This window comes from Staurois parvus, unplaced genomic scaffold (genome assembly GCF_062004578.1).
Source record: "Staurois parvus isolate SC_StPar_1 unplaced genomic scaffold, SC_StPar_1.0 ptg000299l, whole genome shotgun sequence".
Classification (NCBI taxonomy): Eukaryota; Metazoa; Chordata; class Amphibia; order Anura; family Ranidae; genus Staurois; species Staurois parvus.
In genome coordinates, this window is record NW_028318095.1 from 8,956,901 (window position 1) to 8,975,383 (window position 18,483).

Sequence of the window (18,483 nt, forward strand, 5' to 3'; positions counted from 1 at the left end):
GCATAATTACCCCCATCAAAGATATAATCAGCATAGAATCCATATTATAGATGAAAATGTCTCCACACATGGATCAAATATCTTCTCCTGCCTTTACCCACAGACCTCATAAACAGACCAGGGATCAGTATATGTATTTACAATTTCAACAATTTATTGTAGCAACTTACATTCAAGTTAGATGAGCACAGCTTCCATACACTGGGAACGTCCCAAAAAAGAGCCCACTCCTTAGCGGTGACTGTTTTACAGCCCCTTATTCATATGACAGAGAGAGCCAGGCAACCATGGGAGTCTCAAGGGTTGGAACCACCGCGTGTTCCCGAATCCAAGATGGCCGCCCCGGCACTTCCGGAAAAACGTCAGTACGTCACAACGTCACGTGCCCCGGACGCGTTTCGTCACATCCGGACTTTTTCAACAGGGATACGGACGTGTGCCCTCACTTGCCTTAAATATCCGCTAACTGGCAAGACAAACTCCAGACGCGGCCATCTTACTTCCTGGAAACTATAGGATATACCTCCATGCTCCCCAGGCACATTCCGGCTGACAGAAAGGGCAAACCCATTAGCACCCTCATATACCTTGGTCCAACATAGAGAGCATATAACTATATAACCATCAAAAGGTGGACAGCAAGTCTCAAACGGCCATTTAAAGCAGTATTACCAATTACATACCATGGACATACTTAAAACGGACAACTTAAAAACAATGAATTATAAAAATTATATTATATTAATCCTCTTCCTTTTCATCTATCCTCCAAAACTTAAACTTTTTTCAGTAATATATACCTATCAAACATATTGTATAATTAAATAAAATAAAGATACAAATAACAAATAAAAAATAAAAAATATATAAAATATAAAAAAAATATAAAAAAAAAAAAAAAAAAAAAAAAAAAAAATTAATAATAATAATGAAGATCAAACTAAATAAGGGTCAATTATTAAAAAAAATTTTTAAAACCTTAACATCAAAGTAAATGACTATTCACTAAACCAGTATACAGAATCTGAATAATCCTACATATAATCCCATCCCTCATAGTGAAGAAACCATAAATCCCCCCTTTTTTTTTTTTTTTTTTTTGGTTTTCCTGATTCTCCCACTTATTGATCAGAAATGAAGCAATTTAGATCTAGCTCAACATTGAGACCTCTGGGTTTCAAGGTATTCAACCTATAAATCCAAAAGGTCTCATTCTGGGATATCTCCTGTACTTTATTGCACCCCCTCCAATGGATATCCAAGATGTCAATACCACAAAATTTGATCAGACTCGGATCGGAATTATGAAAATCCCGAAAGTGTTTAGATACACTATGTTCTTTCTTCCCTTTTATTATATTACCTACATGTTCTTTAAGTCTGACTTTGAGCTCTCTTTTTGTTCTACCGACATATTGGATTTTACAAGGGCATTCAAGTAGATAGGTTACATATTTCATATTACAAGTAATGAAACTCTTGATGACAAATATCTCCCCCGTAACTGAGGATGTAAACGTAGTAATTTTTCTCTCTTTCATGCCTGTAATTTTGCATATCCTACATTTTTTACACGGAAAGAAGCCTTGGAGTCCAAACATTCTTGATTTCCTCGGGGGGGAAATTACTCCCTTCACCAACAAGTTCCTCAGATTATCACTTTTTCTATATATAAAGTGGGGTTTATTTGGTAGATTCTTTCCTAGAATAACATCTTTCTGCAACAAGGGCCAATGTTTTTTGATAATATTCTCCACTCCTTTGTACTGGCAATTAAATATAGTAATGAAAGCAAATTTTGCATCACTCCCCTTGCCATCAAGGTATCTTTTCTTTCTGTTTCTCTTCTCTTTCCCATCCCCTAAGTAGTTTAAACTCACTTTATATCTTGTTTTTTCTAATTGTATAGGATCATATCCTTTCGACTCAAAACGTTTTTTTATCAACTCAGATTGCACAATATAATCATCCAATCTGGAACAATTCCTCATAACACGGGTAAACTGACCCTTCGGAATCCCTTGGATCCACAGGGGATGATGACAGCTGCTGGTTGGGATATACCCATTTCTATCGGTGTCTTTGAAAAAGGTCTTAAAACACAATTTATTTTCAAATTTGAAAATATGCAAATCCAGAAAATTGACCCAGTCCGTACTCTTATTATAAGTGAAGCCCAAACCATATTTGTTCATAGTAATGTGGTTTAGGAAAATATTGAAGTCCGACTCAGTCCCATCCCACACAACCAAAATATCGTCAATGTAGCGCCTCCAGACTCTTAGGCCCATCCAATTCTTTCCAAAAATTTCAGAATCCTCCCATTTGGCCAAAAAAATATTGGCCAAACTGGGGGCAAATTTTGCCCCCATCGCTACACCTTTCCGCTGAATGAAAAATTCTCCTCTATACCAGAAATAATTATTCCTCATACTAAAATCTAGTAGTTGTATCACCAGTTTTCTTTGTTTCCTATGGAGTTCAGAAAATCTCTGTAAGCCCCATTTTATGGCTTCCAAGCCATCTGAATGTTTGATACTGGTATAGAGGGAATTAACATCAATGGTAACCAACAGAGTGTCCTCATTCACCTCCATTCCCTCTAGTATATCTATTATATCCTGACTATCTTTAGTATATGAAGGCATCTGTTTCACAATAGGTTGTAGGAAAAAATCCACATATTGACCTATTCTGGAATGTACCGAACCAATTCCATTAATGATAGGTCTTCCTGGGGGGTTCGTAAGGCTTTTGTGAATCTTCGGGAGGATATAAATAAAAGGGATCCTACAAGATGATGGAACTAAAAATCTTGCTTCTTTCTCATCCAAAATATGATCTTCTCTCGCGGTATTGATTATTTTCTTTAACTCTTTTTTACACTTCAATGTTGGATTTGTTAGAATCTTACAATAAGTAATAGGGTCCTTTAAGATATTTGATAGCTCTTCCTCATACTGTATTCTATCCATTACGACCACTCCTCCCCCTTTGTCCGCTGGTCTGATGACAATATCTTTCCTATTCTTCAGACTATTCAAATCCTGATATAAAGATTTTTCTTCTTTTACCTTTTGATATTCAAATTCGTATAAATCATCAATGGTCATGCGTTTAAAAACTTCAATGAATTGGTTCCTCGGATTAATAGGATTAAAGGTAGATCTATTTTTAAGATTACTATGAACAAAGCCTAACCTACTCAAATCATTAGCTGCAGTGGTGGGACCGGGAAGAGAAGAGAAATATTTTTTTATATTTACCTTTCTAATAAATTTATTAATGTCAATAAATGTTCCAAACTTATTAAGGTTTCCCTTAGGGGCAAATTTCAGACCCTTATCCAATAGTTTGATCTCATCTGATGTGAGATCTGAAGAACTTAAATTGTAAATGCCTTCCCCTACGTTTCTTTTCTTTTCCTTTTGCTTGAATTCTCCTCCTGGGGGGCATACTCCTCCACTCTCTGGTAATGTGATTGTACTTCTTCCTCTTTGTTCTGATAGGGACCGTAGTCTCCCTCCCTTCTGTACGGGGGATTTCAATAGCCCTGATTTCCCCATTGGTGAGGATAGAGAGGTTCCCTCTGAGGGGGGCCCGGAGGCCTGCCTCTTGGATTCCTCTGAAAAAAATTATTTTGATGAGGGCCACCTCTCCCTCTGAAGTTCCTAGGACTATTATAATATCCATTATTCCACCCTGAAAGTGGTTGAAATCTATTCTGGGTGGGAATATTATAACCCTGATAGGGTGGATTAAATGATTTAGGGTGGGAACTCTTATTATTACCAGATCCACGATCTGGTCCCTTTACTTTTTTAGGGATAGGGACTTTACCCTTAGTGTCATTAACCGGGGGAGGGGGCACCCCCCTCTTTCTACCCGCCCCTTTCTCCGATACAGCAGGGGATGATGCATTAGATCGGGGATTAGATTCCACTATACCCTGCCATTTATACATGGAGTTATTGCGGTAATCCTCCATATCCCTAACAAATTTTTTCTGTTTTTTCTTTTTTATTTCTAAATCCTTTTTATTTAAATGTTCATGTACTACCTTACAAAGGTCAGTATATTCTTTATTGTCCGTAAAATTCTCCATTTTATTCTTAAAATCTTTTAATTTGGATTCTATTAACCCCAACTTCCTCCTTTTTCTCTCCAACAATAAATTCATCAATTGTCTTTCACAACTATGGAAGAAATTTTTCCACTCTATCATAGAGTCAGGATCTTCTAAACCATCATTGGGGCCTAGGTCCCACCTCAATCTCCTGGGAGTATTCCCCTCCGTTAAATATTTTTCAAAGGTGAGAATATCCCACCATATCTGTATTTTCTTCTCCATAGCATATTGGACTCTTTTCACTAAGAATTCTAAATTCTCATCTTTTGCTACTTTAGTGGCAGAAAAAACTTCCTCTATATTAATAGTCCTCGAGTCTAAATAATTAAACATTTCCATCCTTCCTTAATAATATCCACCCAAATAATAATACAGTGCTCCTCCACTACCACCCCCTGGTGTAGATAAATCAATACAAAAATAAATAGCACTTCCTTCCTCTACCAAAAACCCAATAGATTGCTTAACATTCCTTCCCCTGAAGTACAAACATAATAATAAAATAAGCAAACTTATAATAAGTGACTGCCCAAAAGGAAATCCAAAAAACTATATCCAAAAAACGAAAAAATATATCAAAATATATATAAAGTCCCATACACCTAAAGTCCAAAATAAAGTTCACGTATCCAAAATCTTTACAAGTGATCTCTCAATTTGACTTTATCCCCGGATCAGATTGGTGATATATTCCAGAAAATCTTCAAGTGCCTCAAAAAAAAAAAGAACTCAACATAGTGTGTTATCCTCAAAATTATATATTTTGTGCCACACGTGTAACATGCAAAATTTTAAATACATATACTGATCCCTGGTCTGTTTATGAGGTCTGTGGGCAAAGGCAGGAGAAGATATTTGATCCATGTGTGGAGACATTTTCATCTATAATATGGATTCTATGCTGATTATATCTTTGATGGGGTAATTATGCACTTCGTTTATTGTGCAGTGAAGTTATTAACTCAATTTATACCCTTGAGATCTCACGATTGCTGTGACACTTTTAGTTTTGGATTTTGCATGTTACACGTGTGGCACAAAATATATAATTTTGAGGATAACACACTATGTTGAGTTCTTTTTTTTTTTTTGAGGCACTTGAAGATTTTCTGGAATATATCACCAATCTGATCCGGGGATAAAGTCAAATTGAGAGATCACTTGTAAAGATTTTGGATACGTGAACTTTATTTTGGACTTTAGGTGTATGGGACTTTATATATATTTTGATATATTTTTTCGTTTTTTGGATATAGTTTTTTGGATTTCCTTTTGGGCAGTCACTTATTATAAGTTTGCTTATTTTATTATTATGTTTGTACTTCAGGGGAAGGAATGTTAAGCAATCTATTGGGTTTTTGGTAGAGGAAGGAAGTGCTATTTATTTTTGTATTGTATGTATTAGTTAAATATAAGATTTAAATTTGATAGTTATGTTTTCCTTTTTCTTTATTTCAGAATTTGATTTTTTTGTGATTGTATAACCTCCACAACCTTTTAAACCATGTATGTGCCTTGTTGGTCCTGAGGAAGTGGTAGAAGCTGTGAAATGCGTAGACTAATTAACAAGGATATACAGCAAATACAGTAGTGGTTGTGTTTTAATGTATTTTGGATTAAATATTTTTAATATATTGGAAAACTGATTTTTTTAAAATAAATTGTACTTATTTGTGCGTTGGGTGGCTCTCAAAGGTAAATTTAAAGTCACACATACTTACATATTCGTTTTGCTTTTGAATCTTGGGATGATACCCTGGTAGACCTTTTCATATTTCAGATAATGTGCACGCTTTACCTCACCATATACTTTCAATATACATGTTCTTTATAATCACTGCTCCCTGCCAAATGGAATTTTCAACTTTTTTTTTGCTTTGGTTCATGTTTCCTTGAGCAGTGCCCAGCCCCCATGCCATTTGTTTAATAATTCTTTGCCTATTAGCCTAGAAAATGGCCACTACTGTTTTTTTTCACATTTTGCTCTTAGTGACTGCAATGGGGTTTAGGTTCAGCACTCAAAATTTACTCATGTTCAGTAAACTTACCTCCAACCAAACCCAGGTACATTTAGTTCATCCTTACCAACATTATTCATCATCTGTATTTTCCTAGAGAAAGCAGGCATCAGGTTGGGCACAAATTGAGGGCACTGATCAATAAAAAGCTCTGCAGGGAACCCCACTCCAACCCTAGGAAAGCAACATACATGACCTTGTTTGCAGGGAGGATTGTGCCACAGCTTCTCTGTGCGGCATAGTCCACAACTATCTACATTTTATGTTTGCCTAAACTGCTTTCTATGTATTATTCTCTAAAATGTTAATAAAAAGCTGTTATCATATATGCTGCTTATAGAGGAGTTTTGTAAAACCTCTAGAATAGCTGCATGTATCAGTGATGTGACCACTGCTGCCTAATGTCATCCAGAAAATGAGTCACCTGCATTAGCTCATTGCTGAGTTTTCTCCACAACCTTCTGACTACAATCTCCCCACCAGCCAATAGATAGCCATGACCATAAAAGACAAAACATAACCTGAGATGGGGAGTAAATGATAAAATACGCATCTTATAGACATATACAGCAGCCATCAGAGCTCACATGGCACTGTGGTTAAATATTCCCTTCCATTCTTGAGCACAAATGTGAAATTGGTTCAGGGTCACAGAATGCAAGCAACTTATTAGATGTTCATTGAAACGTAAGCCTTTGTGATGGCTACTCACATTTCAGCTAGCCGCTAAAGTGACATGCAGAATGGACTGATTAAATCTACATTTCTAAGGTTCAGCAGTCCATGAAACTAAGGAAATGTAGGTATCATACACTGTATGTGTCGTTTTAGAATAAATGAAAGTCACTTTATATTTAAAGAATTGATATGACTGCAAGATGAAGTGGGCAGAGTACCAATAATCTGTATATTGCTGCATATTGTCTATAATGTAGAATTATGGTGCATAATATTGTATTTCATGGCTTCAGTCTGAACACACTACAAATCCTAGCAATTTGTGTACAGGGATAACAGGAAAGTTATGTAACAGGTGGAACTGGTCTAAGAAGCAGGAGAATAAAAAGCTCCCTCATTTATGTAACGAGTTGGACCCCATTTTGCCTTCAGAACTGCCTTAATTGTTTGTGGCATAGGTTCAACAAGGTGTTGGAAACATTCCTCAGAGATTTTGGTCCATATTGACATGAGTTACTGTTGCCTGTTATCTCGAACCAGTCTGCCCATTCTCCTCTGACCTCTGACATCAACAAGGCATTTTTCATCTGCACAACTGCCACTCATTGGATATTGTCTCGTTTTCAGACCATTCTCTGTAAAACCTAGAGATAGTTGTGCATGAATATCCCAGTAGACCAGTAGTTTTTGAAATACTCAGACCAGCCCGTCTGGCACCAATAACCAAGACACATTCAAAGTTACTTAAATCCCCGTTCTTCACAATTCTGATGCTTGGTTTGAACTTCAGCAAGTCATCTTCAGCACGTCTAGATGCCTAAACGCATTGCGTTGCTGCCACATGATTGGCTATTTAGAAATTTGTGTTACCAAGCAATTGAGCAGGTGTACCTAACAAAGTGACCTTTGAGTGAGACAAAACTTATTAAATAGAATTAGGAAGGGTTAGAATCTCTGTCAGGTAAGAGTTGTCTTGCCTAATCCATTCCTGCCACCAGCACTGGGCCTTTTAAGAGGATTACAATGCTGGGAGGCATAGGTGGGTATTCAGAAAGCTTCCGATTGCAAGTATGCATTGGAAGCTTTACATGGCAGTTTAGCTACTGGTGCTGGGAACGCAGCTTTAACCACTTCCTGCCCGGCCTATAGCAAATTAATAGCCACGCGGGACTCTTGTCTTTTCGGGTGGACGTCAAATTACGTCCACCTGAAACAAGCCTCATATTAGGCCATGCAGCCGCAAGGACGCACTGCGAGTGCAATCTGTCACTGGCTGTGTCCACTGATTTGGCTGACAAAGCCAATGACTGGTCAGTGTACCGGGAAGCTGCCAGTACCATGTGATTGCTGTAACCAATCACAGCAGACCACATGACAATTTTAAACAATGTGTGAAATGTTTTTTTCTTACTTCGACTTCAACTTAGTAAAACTCGCCATGCCTCTTACTTAAAGTGTCACTAAACCCAGGACCCTGCATTCACTATATTTGATTTCCCACAGTACACAGAACATGGAAATGCAATTATTTTACTAAAAATAAACTGCTAAATACCTTTTCTCATCAGCAATATATAGTAGTCTTGTGACTTCTATCAGTGTCCAGCTGAGCACTGGTTAAAGCTTGTAGGAGGAGTTTTCATTCTCTCCTGATTGCCCTATGAGATTGCATAACCCCTGACCCTCTGTCTGGACAGCACTGACTGGCCCTGTGCTGATCACATGCACTTTCCCAAGAAAAAGAAAAAGCTCTCTAGCAGTACACACCAAACTGAGCATGTGCAGAGTGTACCCGAGGCTGTATTCTATCAGGAGATGAAATGGGGAATATGGAAGAAGGGGAGGATCAAAGAAGACAGAATCAAACATCCTTTTTACACAATGCAGAGGATTAACCCCTTAAGTTCCACAGCGAGTATAACAAGCATGCTTTACTGCATATACAGACTGAGTTTACTGTTGTGGGTTTAGTAACACTTTAACACCTTGGACTGTCTACTTTCCAAAAAGCAGTCATTTGGTTGTTATCTGTACTGTCCTGACATTTTTGGGCCTCAAGAAATAAGATAGGCAGTCAGTACATTAGGACTGATCAATTTTCAGATATATACCGTAGTTTGTGGACTCTATAACTTTCATTTGAATGGGCTGCTGTATCCCCGAAAAATGCAGGGAAAGGGTCCCTGCACTTTATCATAAAATGCGGTGTATGTGCAGTAGTGCAGTATGGTTCCCAGTGCAGGGAAACCCTGCTGTGGTTTTCAGTACATGGGAGTACCATTGGGATTAATGCATCTCCTGAGCAGCAGCGCACTTTTCTGTGCAAGTGGTTGCAGCTATGGGAACTGATGCAATCCTGCAGCTGGCAACCACCTGCACAATGTGAATCTAGCCTTAGAGGGGATTTTCCCCACTTTGGAATGATTTTCTCTCAGTTTCTGTTGTGCCTACTGGACAGCAAGTAAATCACCCCAATAGGGACACAGATTGAAAAAAATTGACAAAACAATCCCTATTCCATTCAAAAAAAGCTACAAACATTAGATACTGTATACTTTAAAGAAACTGGACCCCTGTGTAGTCTGTGTAGACTCAAAAGAACCGTGGGGGAGATTTACTAAAACTAGATCATGCAAAATCTGGTGCAGCTCTGCATAGAAACCAATCAGCTTCCAGGTTTTATTGTAAAAGCTTAATTGAACAAGCTGAAGCTAGAAACTGATTGGCTACCATGCACAGCTGCACTAGATTTTGCACTCTCCAGTTTTATACAGCATAATGGGTCGAATTTTGAACAAATTTTGTTTAGAAAATCAGAAATTTAGTGCGTTTTGTAATCCACCATTGATTTTGAAATTTGACCAGCCAAGCCTTCAATTTCAACACATGTTGCTAAAGAACAGAATATTCATGGCTGGGAATCTTCTTCTCTTCCAGGTCACAGCTCATGCTAATTTCTTTTTCAATTATATTTCTCCCATCATTGATTGGAAATTTGTTCCTTTTCAAGAATATCATCACCTGAAAAGAACCTCCAGTTCCACTTTCATCCAACAATGTACTGACAGCCTGTCCATAGAACACACAAACAAGAGGAAGGATAAGATTTAGACCTGATGGACCTAGTGCTCACCTTGAGGAGTTTAGGTTTGATATCATTATGTTTTGAGTTTTACCATCTGTTTATTATATGCAAATCTAGCAAGCTTCTATATTCCCCTCTCATCTGGGTGTCAGATTTTATTGTTTGTTATGAAAGGTCTTCTTTCACAAAATCACATCTGGCAGCATAAATCCTACATTGTTCCCTCACTGAAGACCTTTAAAACTGTGTAAACGTCTTAAAATATCACTTTTAAATGTCAGCATGACTGTAACTGATAACTGTTGTCGCTGGTTGCTTGTTGTAAAGCTCAGAATAATGATGGAGAGGCAACTTTTTACATTTTATTTGTCAGAGTAAGGCTGCAGAGACATAACATTAAGTTAGACATTACTAATGTGTGATTTCTCTGTATATATTCTAAGTAGCCTAATGATAGATTAAAACAACATTTCCACCTAACACTCTATTAGTCAACAATGGGCATATTGTTAATAAGTGTCTTGCAATTCTGGAAAAAAAATACAGCTTCTTTGAAAGACAGGAACTTTTTGGTGATTTTGGGATGTGTTCCTCTATTGTCTTCTCAACCCTATGCCGCATACTCAAACTCTTTAAAAAAATTTACTTCTGACTTCAACTTACAAGCCAACCTCAATGCACTGTTTAATTGGGCAACTATGTGGCAAATGAGGTTTAATGTTGATAAATGTAAGGTTATGCACTTGGGGTTAAGATATGCATGCATCATACATACTAGAGGGGGGGGGGGGGGTACAACTGGGGGAATCAATGTTGGAGAAGGATCTGGGAGTTTTGGTAGATCACAAGTTCAATAATAGCATGCAATTCCAAGCTGTGGTTTCTAAAGCGAGCAAAATCTTCTCTTGTATTAAAAGAGGTATACACTCCAGAGACAGAGATATCATATTACCCCTGTGCAAATCATTAGTAACACCTCATCAAAAAATATCCAGTTCAGTTTTGGGCAACAATTCACAAAAAGAACATTGGGGAACTGGAGAAAGTACAAAGAAGGGCAACCAAACTGATATGAGGCATGGAGGAGATCAGCTATGAGGATTAAAGGAACTGAATTTATTCTCTCTTGAGAAGAGGAGATTAAGGGGGGATATGATCAACATGTATAAATACATCAGTGGTTCATACAGTGAACCCGGTGTAGAGCTATTCACCCTGAGGTCAACACACAGGACAAGGGGGCACTCTTTACGTCTGGAGGAAAAGAAATGTAATCTCCAAACACGGAAAGGTTTCTTCACAGTGAGAGCTGTGAAAATGTGGAATAGACTCCCTCAAGAGTTGGTTCTGGCCAGCTCAGTGGATTACTTCAAAAAAGGCCTGGATTCTTTCTTAGATACACAGAATACTGTATAACTGGATACTAATATTTATAGGTAAAGTTGATCCAAGGAATATCCGATTGCCTGTCGGGGGATCAGGAAGGATTTTTTTTCCCAGCAAGAGCAAATTGGATCATGCTTTGCTGGTTTTTTTGCCTTCCTCTGGATCAACTCTGGGCATAGGATTATGACTTTTTTTATGGTTGAACTGGATGGACTTTTTTTTTTTTACCCAGGTTAACTATGTAACTTATTCCAACTTCAGACATCAGGTAATCTCTTTTAGGGTCTATGCACACTAACTGAAAAAATTGCCAGTGCTCTTGGCAGAAAAAAATGCAAATGTTTAGAAATTTTTTACTAGCATTAAACAGCATTTAGGAGCATTTAGCTTTTTTTCTGCTGGAAAATCACTGTCAAATGCAAAACAGAAGGTTTTATTTTCTGCCTCTAAACGCTGAGCTTAAAATATTCCTCTAAATGATCTAATGTGCATGGACACATAGGATAACATTGAGCTGCTTCTACAGGCAAAACACTAAACTCCTCTAGCAGCAGTGTTTTTTTAAGCCAGTGTTTATGGGGCCTCATAGTCAGAGAAGCTCGCCAGACATTTTCCAAACTGACTATTGAATCTCATGTTCCCTGTTGGTTAAATCAGTTGTAAAGTTTATTTTTTTTTTTGTAAAATACCAAACATGTTATATTTATCTGCTGTGTACAATGGTATTGCAGAATGGCCCTGGGGTCTCTCGCTGGTGCTAGGCTGCTCCTCTTCTCAGTGTACCACCATAGGGAGCGACTTTCTATGGAGGCACACCTGCGAGCTTGCTCCCAAGCTGGGCTGTGCTAGTACAGACACAAACAGTGCTGCTCAGCTCACCCCTGCTCCCTTCTCACAGAATTTGACTGGCAGCAGTAGGAGCCAATGGCTCCTGCTGCTCTTGGCCAAGCTTCTGAGAGCTGGGGGAAGGGAAAAAACAGATGGAGCCAGGCACACTGCTAGATACAGGACTCAGGTAAGTGCACTATATTGCCAAAAGTATTGGGACACCCCTCCAAATCATTGGATTCAGGTGTTCCAATAACCCCCATCTACAGTTGTATAAAATCAAGCACCTAGGCATGCAGACTGCTTCTACAAACATTTGTGAAAGAATGGGTCGCTCTCAGGAGCTCAGTGAATTCAAGCGTGGTACCGTGATAGGTTGCCACCTGTGCAATAAGTCCATCCGTGAAACTTCCTTGCTACTAAATATTCCACGGTCAACTGATAGTGGTATTATAACAAAGTGGAAGCAACTGGAAACAGCAGCAATTCAGCCACGAAGTGGTAGATCATGTAAAAATGACAGAGAGGGGTCACCACATTAAGCTCACAGTGCGCAGAAGTTGCCAAATGTCTGCAGAGTCAATAGCTAAAGACCTCCAAACTTTGTGTGGCCTTCAGATTAGCATAACAGTTCGTAGAGAGCTTCATGGAATGGCTTTCCATGGCCGAGCAGCTGCATCCAAGTCTTACAGTGAAGGGAACTCTTAAGGCATCAGCATACCAAGACATTTTGGACAATTTCATACTCCCAACTTTGTGGGAACAGTTTGGTGATGGCCCCTTCCTGTTCCAACATGACTGCGCACCAGTGAACAAAGCAAGGTCCATAAAGACATGGATGAGTGAGTTTGGGATGGAGGAACTTGACTGGCCTGCACAGAGTCCTGACCTGAACCCAATAGAAACCTTTGGGATGAATTAGAGCAGAGACTGCAAGCCAGGCCTTCTCATTCAACATCAGTGCCTGACCTCACTTCTGAAAGAATGGTCAAACATTCCCAGAGACACACTCCCAAACCTTGTGGACAGCCTTCCCAGAAGAGTTGAAGCTGGTATAGCTGTGAAGAGTCAACCAGCTCAATATTGAACCCTACGAGCTAAGACTGGGATTCCATTAAAGTTCATGTGAATGTAAAGGCAGGCGTCCCAATACTTTTGGCAATATAGTGTATTTAGGGAGGGGGAGGGTGCACAGAAAGTGGTAGACCTTTTTCTAGTTTTCTAATTCAGGGAATGCATTAAAGAAAAAAACATTTTTACCTTTAGAAAGCAGTGCACATGAGGGTGTCAAACTGCTGGAGAGCTGATCACTGCATTGTGTGTGAGAGAGGTGGTTCGACTTTCCAACAGGATATTTTAGCCACTTAAGCAGAGCATAGTAAATAAAGAAAAATATAAAATAAGAACATTTTTACATAAGTAGGGTCATTGGCCAAATAATCAAACAGAGGGTAGCTTTAACTTAAACTTTACCAAACAGGTATAGATTAGGATTCACAATGAAAACCAGTTCAAAATGGCAAAGGAGTGTACAGTACATACCAATGTAAAACAGATAGAGCTGTACAAACAGGAGCTTATAAGAGCAATATCAATGCAACTCAATAAGGATACTAGATGGTAGATGGTAGTACAGCACAGTCTATTTCAGTCACTGTAGGCACAAATACTAGAGAACAACCACTTGTTAATAAACACTGCAGTGCATTAATAGCTGATTGCTCTTAACCTCTGCAACAGCAACTCTCACAGTGAAGTCCAAGGTAGGTCTGTGTGCACAGGCAAAATCCTGGGGGTGGGATCTCTTGAAGCGAAGTAATCTGGTGACAGTTGGAGCAGTCCACCAGTAGTAGCTTGGTCTTCCTGTAGATGTTGCATGCTATTGGGCTCCTATTCAGCTCCTATTCCACTTGCTGGGACTAACAGTGGAAGACTGTACACCTGGCAGCAGACCACCTTTCCACATCAGGTGTGAACTGTAGAAGGGGGGAACTTATATTCCTTTGGCATATCCAGGAGCCCAGGAGATTGTGGGAAAAGGAGTTAAAGAAACCCATGAGTCCATCTGAAGATGGTGAGTCAAGGGGCACTCCAATAGATAGATAGATAGATGAATAGATATTTAGATACAAAAGAACCACACACTTATGTATGTTGGGTATCAGATCAGATTAAACCTCAACTCCAGTAAAATCTCATATTTGTATAAAGCAGGGAATGTTTGAACCTTTGCCAACTTTTTATTGTCATGTCCCTATTTGGGAGATGTCTCCTTATTCCCCTTCTATTCCATGTTTTTCAGAGAGAACAGGAAGTGAGTACTGAACAATAAACACATTTATTTAGTAAAGCGAGTAAGGTTTAGAACCGGTTTATGTGAATGTTAATTCAGTACATATTTGCTTATACACATTGTGACTTATGACTAACAGTGAACTTGATTTATTGCTTTTATCAACACTAGATACAAATTAAAATAATAACTTTAATAATTTCGATAGAGCAGAGAGGGATAGAGAGTTTGAACTGTTGCCAAATTTTTTATTGCTGTGTCTCCATAAAGGAGATTTTTCCCAATCTTTTTGATGATAGAGCAGGAAGTGAGTAGAATGCAATAACACAGATTTTGCAGGTTTAGAACCTGTTTTTGTTAATATTTGCTAATTACATATTTATTTACACATGCCTTATGTCTAATTAGACAGAACAGTTACCTTGATTTATTGTTCTTTTATCATGGCTAAATACAATTTTTAATGACTGATGATGAAAGTCTACTGTAAGTAGATGGTAGTTATTCTTTTACATACAGTATTTATAGATTAGGAGCTTTGTCACTGTGTGCATTGCTAATTAAGTATAACTAGGTATGGGCACGTTTTGTGGAAGAATAATTGGGGCAGGGAGGTAAGGAATCAACCCATATACCAGGGCCCTTAGGGGTTTTATTTTTGCTCTGTACCAGCATAGGGATTGTGCTCAACATATGTGCCCAGTCATCCAAAAGATTTATCCATTACTTCTTCGTAATTCTACCTCCTTTACAAGCCGAGTCCAAAAGGGACAAAATGTGCTACTTTATTTAAAAAATAAATTATTAATTTCATTTTGTTCCCCAGCACGATCAAATTAGCAAATTAATTACAATGTTTGTAGCTGTGGCATTCCTGTTGTCACTTCAGTTGTGGTTCTAGCCCAGGGTTATATGTGACCTATATAGTGATTGAAGTAATTAGTAGCTGAAAAGATTACATTTATTCAAAGTCATAATCATTTCCTAGATTTATAGCCACATCTCATCATCTTCCGCTCTAAATTATAGTTATATGACATTATTTATGAAGTTAAGAAAACAGCAACTAAATAATTCTTATGATCAACAAATAATATCATTGTGTTTAATGTTGAGCATTATTGAAAAGGCAAAAATCAGTTTGCAGGGCAGTAATGTTATAAAGTACTTGTTGAAAAGAGAAGCAGCATTAAAGTGTTATCAGGGGTGGACTGACCATTCGAGCACTCGGGCACTGCCCGAGGGCCCGGGGTCAGTAGGGGGCCCCATGAACTGCCCTTGGTACCTTTTATAGGCTTTTTTGGGTTTGCTTTGAGTGTGGGCAAGGACACAGGGGCCCCATGAAATGCCCCTGGTACCTTTTATAGGCTTTTTTGGGTTTGCTTTGAGTATGGGCAAGGACACAGGGGCCCCATGATCCCCTATTGCCCGGCGGCCCCATGAGTTGTCAGTCCGCCCCTGAGTGTTACTAAACCCAGGAGCCTGCATTCACTATATCTGGTCTCCCACAGTACACAGAAAATGGAAGTGCAATTATTTTAGTAAATATAAACTGCTAAATACCTTTCTCATCAGCAGTTAAAGCAGTCTTGTGACTTATATCAGTGTCCGGCCAAGCACTGGGTAAAGCTTGTAGGAGGAGTTTTCATTTTCCTCTGAATGTCCTATGAGGCTGCATGAACTCTGACCCTCTGTCTGGACAGTACTTATGGCCCTGTGCTGATCTCTAGCAATACACACCAAACTGAGCACGTACAGAGCACCTCCTAGGACTCTGTACTATAAGCAGATGGAATGGGAACTGTGGAAGAAGGGGAGGATCAGAGAAGACAGGATCAAACAGTTTTTTTACACAATGTTGAGGATTAATCCCTTAGGCTCCACAGAGAGTATAACACGCATGCTTAGGGCAGCACAGTGGCTAAATGGGTAGCACTTCCACCTGGCAGTACTAGGATCGTTGGTTCGAATCCCAGCCGCGGCACCACCTGCCTGGAGTTTGCATGTTCTCCCTGTGCCTGTGTGGGTCTCCTCCGCGTACTCTAATTTCCTCCCAAACTCCAAAGACATGCTGGTAGGTTAATTAGATCCTGTCTACATTGGCCCTAGTATGTGTATGTATGAATATAAGTTAGGGACCTTAGATTGTACGCCCCTTGAGGGTTAGGGACAGATGTGAATGTAAAAAATATATGTGTAAAGTACCTGAAATACTTGTAAATATGTGTAAATAATAAATAAATACTACAAATGCAGGCTGATTTTACTGTTGTGGGTTTAGTAACACTTTAAGTTTTGTTGTGACTGTGAAGACAATTGCAACAGGTAGCAGTTTCCCCACTGTAACAGTAAATTGCTGTGCTGCTGTAGCTTACCCTATGTATAAGCACCAGAAAAGTGCACCATATTATCAATAAAGTGTCACTAAACCCACATCATATAAAACTCTCAGTTAATGCTGTATTACATGCTGTTCATACTCACTCAGTCACTATGACATTTGTTTTCCGTATTCTGCAAAAATATCTGGTTGATACTGCTGCTCTCTATCTCTTCCTTCTGTTTGTGTGCCTAATTCAGCTGGGGATTTTGCAGAGCAGTGTTGGCAGCTTTGCACATGCTCAGTTTTCAGTGAGTTTCTATGATGAGCATTTCCTTCCTATCACATTTGAGCAGCCCATGTGACTATAGAGTCACGAATGTGGGCGTATACACTAGTAAATGACAGCCCACTCCCTATCTCCTCCTCCATGCCCACTATTATTATTATACAGTATTTATAAAGCGCCAATAGTTCGCTCAGCGCTGTACATTACAAAGGGGGACAGAACATGTGACAGAACAATACCAATACAATGCAAAACATGAGGGGATCGAGGGCCCTGCTCTTTCGAGCTTACAATCTAGGAGACTAACAAGCTGTACACACTAGGGACGGGATATTACATGTAGATTAATGGAGGAATCACCTCCCTCCTATTCTAAGACAGGTTGGAGGGGTGTGACACAGCCTGTGACTGGCGGATGTGATTTCAAATATATTTGTGTGTTTATTTTTACTTTGTATTCCAAAGGCTGGTTTTGTTTTTTTTGTTTTTTGACCATGTGACCATTAGCAGAGGGCTAGAAGCTCCCCCTGCTTATGTTTCCCCGCAGACAGGCTGGGAAAGAGCTGGGTCATGTGACAGCTGTATATCGATTAGGAAAAAGGTACTAAGATGTTTTTTAAATTAAAATAATTACAGTGCCATCATCCACAAATAGAAATAAAAGGGATCATTTAAATTAAACAGTGTGTGTTCATTTTTAAACTTCAGTTCCATTACAGGTTTTATGCAGAACCAAGATACTTTATAGTGCTACAGAGTCTGCCAAGTATGGATCTCAGGTTTTCTGATGAGCAAACTCATTCCTACCTCCAGCCTTTTCCTATTGGTAGTGGGTCTTCCCGGCATATTAACCACTTGACCTCCAGAGGATTTACCCCCCTTAATGACCAGGCCTCTTTTTGCTACTCGGCGCTGCACTAATTCAACTGATAATTGCGTGGTCATGCAATGCTGAACTAAAACAAAGTTTATGTCCTTTTTTTCACACAAATAGAGCTTTCTTTCGGTGATATTTGATCACCTGTGCGCTTTTTATTTTTCACGCTATAAACAAAAAAAGGCCAAAAATTTTAAAGAAAAACTTTCAGCTATAAAAATATATATAGTAAACTCAAAGTTAGTTATAAATTTAGGCCAAAATGTATTCTGCTACATGCTTTTGGTAAAAAAAAATCCCAATAAGTGTATATTGATTGCTTTGTGTGAAAGTTATAGCGTCTACAAACTATGGTATAGATACTGCAATTTATGCCTTTTTTTGCTATACAGCGCTGAGCTAGTTTAACGGACAATTGCACGGTCATGCAATACGGTACATAAATGAAATTTACATCTTTTTTTTTCCCACAAATTGAGCTTTCTTTCGGTGGTATTTGTTCACCTTTGCGGTTTTTTTTTTTGCGCTATAAAAAAAAAGGCTGACAATTTTGAGAAAAAAAAACAATATTTTGGACTTT